Source organism: Cebus imitator, unplaced genomic scaffold, assembly GCF_001604975.1.
Source record: "Cebus imitator isolate Cc_AM_T3 unplaced genomic scaffold, Cebus_imitator-1.0 Scaffold84, whole genome shotgun sequence".
NCBI lineage: Eukaryota > Metazoa > Chordata > Mammalia > Primates > Cebidae > Cebus > Cebus imitator.
In genome coordinates this window covers 3,803,848-3,809,689 of record NW_016107399.1, presented here as the reverse complement: position 1 = coordinate 3,809,689, position 5,842 = coordinate 3,803,848, and positions in this window count along the sequence as shown.

Below are 5,842 nucleotides of genomic sequence, written 5' to 3'. Positions count from 1 at the left end.
TATAAACAGGATCCCAAATACATACAGCATCAATCATGTTAATCAATTGTAATAAACATTAGTTCAACTAAATGCTACAGCTAGAATTATTTCCACTATTTATAAAGTTTTTTCTTTTATTTGGTTTTTAGTTTAAAACCAGTTTTGCAACAATGCTAAGCTATTCTGAGGTATTTTATGAAGGTGCCAGAGCGAGCTGTTACCCAAATTAAGGTACCACCATTCAATGAGAAAAAGAAGGGAAGGAAAGGAGACCCAGATGACATAATCAACATAAAATCCACTCACATTTACTGCTTTTAGCAAAGGCCAAGAGTAGAAGGACCAAAACAAGAAACTACTTAAAGAATAAGGAGAGTTAGAAGAAAACTACAAAAAGATAAAAAATAAAAAAAGTTACAGTTCAAAAACCATATAGAAAACTGGGTACAAACTGGACGATTCTGAGAAAAAACATATTCCCTGCCCTCCCACCCAGTGGGATCCTTTCAAATACCTTACTGGAAATCTCAGGGGTGTCTTATTTAATGTCTTTGGATGAAGAAATAAATGATTAGCCTTTATGATGAAAGCAATTTATCCTATTCCTGTCCAAGATTACATCTGTATTGTGTACACCATCCATGCAACCTATATAATAGCTGATCTTAGTTATTCTTCTTACAGAAACAGCAAAGAAGGATTTTTTTCCCTTCTCAAAAGTGAAGGTAAATGCTAAGAAAGATTTACCATTTTATAAAGTGTCATCCTCAAATGCTAGAAAACTGAAAATGAGGTCCAACAGCCAGGGCTATGAACAGCATCACGCAGTAAATGCTTTTCACACATACTCACATAAACGTGAACTCATATCAGTCATGAGCAAATTAACCCATCGTCTTGTCCATTTTGGAAAATTTTAAATTTTGGGTCTTTAGTATTTTTTTTTCCATTAGTATTAGTCATCTTTTAATGTTTTCAACTCTAATAAACAGGATTTGAAGAATAAAAAAACTTTAAATTCATCAAGTTTAGATGCCAATTTAATGAGAAAGCACTCGACCAAGCTCTCCAAATGAATTGTTGGGGGCCCTTCCTCAAACTGCAGACTGGTCTTTGGAAGGCCTCCCAAGAGCCAAGCCACAGCCACTGGTCAGCACAACACCCCTGCCTCCTCCTTGCTATCACACCCTACACTCAGTGATAGGGTGAGTCAGTGATACTACTGACTTCTCCCTAGCAGGGCTTCTCCCTTCTTGGGAAGAAACAAAAACAAGAGGTTTCTGTGTCTTTCTATCTCAATGACCTTATCTTTCTTCTTGGTCAAAAATGTTTCATGAGGATGACCTGGTTTGGGAAGAGCTTTAGACTATGAACAGAGAGTTCTGTAAGCCAAGCGTTTAGTCTACACTAATTGCAATGTATAATATCAGGATTTATCACTTTAAAAATTGACATGAGGACGGGGCGGTTGCTCACATCTGCAATCCCAGCACTTTGGGAGGCCAAGGCCGGTGGATCACCTGAGGTCAGGAGTTTAAAATCAGCCTGACCAACATGGCAAAACCCCATCTCTAGTAAAAATACAAAAATCAGCCGGGCACGGTGGTAGTCACCTGTAATCCCAGCTACTCGGGAGGCTGAGGCAGGAGAATCGCTTGAATCCAGGAGGTGGAGGTTGCAGTGAGCTGAGACTGCGCCACTACACTCCAGCCTGGGAAACAGAGTGAGACTCCATCTCGAGAAATAAATAAATAAATAAATAAAATAAAAATTGACACGAATTCCCTATATTTGCCAATGTATCCAACTTTTCCAGCAAGTTAAAAAGAAAACTGTTTAATGTTAAAGAGTGGGCTGAATTTAAATATTGTGTTAAGCAAACCTGTGCTTCTGGATAATATAGACAAGGTTTCCCTTATCTTCCCAAATAAATGAGGGATAATGGAAGAAAATAACATTAAAGAGGTATAGTTGTGCTTTTTTCCCCAACAATGAATGAGAGATGTACAACAAATTGGCAAGATAATCTCACTAAGAATCTTTAATTTTATCTTCCCTTTTTTAAAACAAAAAAGATTTCTTATAATGCTAGCATGAAGTATAAATAGGTATGGTTCTATACAAAATCAAAGTTGCATTCCTTTGGTTCCATTTCTCGAGTAACAAGCTGAATAAATTGGGATAGTACTCATCTTTCTGATAACAAATGAAAGGATGTGTATATTATATCAGTTAATGGATATACACAATGTTTTTCTTAATTCTAAAATGCTGCCTATAGAACTGCAGAAACACTGAAACTAATACAGCACTCAACTTATTTCTTAGAACAATATAGTAATATTGTTCCTGTGAGAAGCCCTTTTTTAGGTCTTTCTGCTCTGTTCTTCGGATGTATACAGGATATAAATAAAGTTTATGACCAAATTGCACCACTTGTTTAGATAAGCAGGATTCACACAATTACATTCACCATTCCTTAGAGAGGACCCATTACCATGGGCATATATAGTATTCACTATAAATGCATTTAGAATTAGTCTTTGGCTTAGTATGTGCTAACCAAATTCAGAAATATAAAATAAAATTTGCATAAACATTAAAGGGAAAAAAAGAAGAACGATACGATGAATTGTGATGACCTATCTGGCTTTCTTCTTTGAAATGCAGATACTCCACCAAAAACCTCTTTACGGTCAAATGGCCCCCTGGCCCCCGTTAGTTTCCAGGCTCTCCCATGAAGGGTGGCTAAAAGTTAAGTTTGAGTACCTTAGCTTAGAAGATAGTTCATTCAATTCCAAATGCATTTCTTGACATGATAAAAAAAAAACAAAAAAACACACGAAGTAAAAAATGACTAAGGTGTTCACGAAGCAATATGATCAGTAGAATATCTAGGGATGGTGGATAGGGAGTTGATTTTAAACTAAACACCAACCAAAAACCTATATTAGTGTTTCGTGTGTACATGTGTAAATGTACCTTTCATTTCACTTATTTTTAAATAAGTAAAAGAGATAAAATTTTACTTTTATCCAAAGATTTATCTTTGCCTAAAAATTATTTCTTCTTTTAAACAGAACTTTTATGCTGGTCTACCGTCATCAAGTGCTTCACGTTAAAAAAAAAGCAGAATCTCCTAATCCCAAATTGAGTAGAAAATATAGACAGGGCAGGGAATAAAAGACCATTGTATTGACATTTAAAGCTTAGTATCTTTTCTAATATTGAAGTCTGTTGGTGAATTTTGTTTGGGGAAGAGATCATTTTCTAAACTATATGTGGGGGAAAAAAAACCCAAATAGCCTTTCCTTGCCCTTTCTCTTAACGCACTGAGCTTGAGTCCCTTGGGACTCCACACTTCCTTTGGTAGCAATTTTGAGAAATTAATGCTATAACTTCTAATCCAGTATAGTGGGTATCAGCATTTCCCTCCCTGAATCCTTCTTTCTAAGTTTCACCACTCCCAAGGGAGGGACTCATTACTATGGGCAGCTACAGCATTACTGATAGCCCTCAAATCATTTGCACGGACTAAATGTCAAGTTAAGATAGAAGAATAAATTTAACTACAACAGAGAAAAAGTAGATGGAGAGGGAAAGGAGAGAAATTAGTAATTGACATTGTCATTCTATTTACACACCAACCTAATAAACTAAACATCAAGTGTTAATGTCTGCCCAGAGGATATTACAGTTTACCAACATAAAAGATTAAAAACAAGCAGCAACTTTTATATAAAATTAACAAAGACAAATGAAAAAGAAATTGTCAGTAGCATCTATCTCCTCGATGTGTCTGAACTGCACGTTATAAACTAGTCCATTAGTACAGCAGCTTGCTAAAAATTGACTTTGGTTCAAGCTTAGTTAAAAAAACAAAATAAAACATAAAAAACACATAACACAAAAGGGTGAATGGATATTTGTTAGTTTCCCTGCTTGCAGTTCACTGATTTTGGAAGGATTTTAGGGAAGGTGAAGGGTAAGAGGAGGAAATTTAGGGGTGGTAATTAAATACTTTGTGAAATAAAACAAGATAGAAAAAATACTAAAAAAAAAATTTAAAGGGAACTAAAATGTTTCTGACCTTTTAACAGACTGTCTCCCACTTGAATCACACACAAAGTACACATTGTGCCTGTATTTACTGCCTTTCTGGACAATGGTAGAGAAAAAAATACACAGAATCCAAGCTCCCTTGTAGACACAAACAAAGCCATCAGAACAAAAGTCACCTGCAAGTTCTCTCTACATCCCCAGCTCAAAAGGGAGAAAAAGTGCAGTCTTGGGACCACCACAGATTTAAGCAAGCACCCACAGACACCAAATGGGAACCTTTGTCTCCAAAAAGAGGGGGAACTTAGATGAACTGCACTGCAGTGATCCAGTCTTTTGGAAATTTTTTTTTGATACAGATGGCATAACAACAGTACACTGACAAAGAGGGGAATTTAATCTCCAAGTTACCCTTATTCCTCTTCATCCACTTTCACAAGCTCTTCCTTTTCAATGGGCTCATTTATATAGTCTAGAAACACCCTGAAAATAATTACAGGAGCTAATCACTTTCTACTTTGAATAAAGAGATGTGTATTGCCATTTAGCCCTACCTAGCAGGAGCGTCACGAACAAACCAAGGAGACACTTAAGGTATGTGCAAAGTTCCTGCTCAAAGTCCTTCTTCAAAGGTTCTACAGATCCCAGCCTGGCTAGTAAGTGCCTCCTTTAGTTAGAGAACCAAGAGGAATCTCAGGGTTAGAGGAATTTATAAGCCATCCAGTAGAAAGAAGTCTGTGGCTCTCTAGAGGAAAAAGTGGTAACTTTTGACTCTTCTCATCACACCTCTTTTGTATATATTATTGATGGAAAAGAAGGGAAAAGTTTCCCAATTTCAATAAATCAGTTTTTTTCTTGGCCAAGTTAAAGAAAGTTTGGATGAAAAACTTCCACAAAATGGAACAAACAAACAAACACACCAACAGTAGGAGCATTTTTTCAGGAGATAAGAAATCAGGAGAACCACCAAGTCAGGTGTCTGCAGTAGTCTTTGCTCTTCGGAACCAAATCCTGCCCTGCAACATGTACGGCTGTTCCCATTGAAAGTAGCAGAAAGCAGCACTGTTGCACCACAGGATCTGGGCCTCAGGGTCATTCAATGATTTGGGGGTGAGTGAGAGCTACAATTCAGCAGGAATTCCTTCCTACACAAAAGTGCTCCAAAGGCACCACCTGATGTGGGGAGGGGAAGGGGCGTGTGTGGAATGGGAGTGTTTGCACACACTGCCTTCAGCTTCTGCACCAAGCCTCTTGCATAAGTGGCAAAAGAAAATAATTTTCTAGCACCTCTGTAAGAGTCATCAAGGATAAGGAAACCAGCAAGAACATTCCCCGCAGTTAAGAACAGAAGTCTCCCCTTACCCTAAAACCCTCCCTCCCCACAGTGTGGGAGCTCACTGAAATAGGATCCAGGAGCGAGAGATAATAAACATGTCCAAACTATATATATATATATATATATATATACACACACACACATATATATATATATATATATAAAACAATAACAACAACAACAACAGTAATAATAGAGATACAGTAATACAGGCCTGCCTAAATTGTACCAGTTAAGAAAGGAACCCCCAACACAATTGATACGATTATAAACACCTTGTTATGACTTAATGGCCTGTACAACAGACCCATAAAAATGATTTTGTTTTTTTAAGAAAAAAGAAATTTAGACAAACAAGAAATCCCCTTCCTATACTGGAATTGGTAACTCACCTTAACTTGTCATCATGACTGCTGGAAATGATAAGTAGTCCTTTCACTTATTTTTGTTTGTTTTTGATTTTTT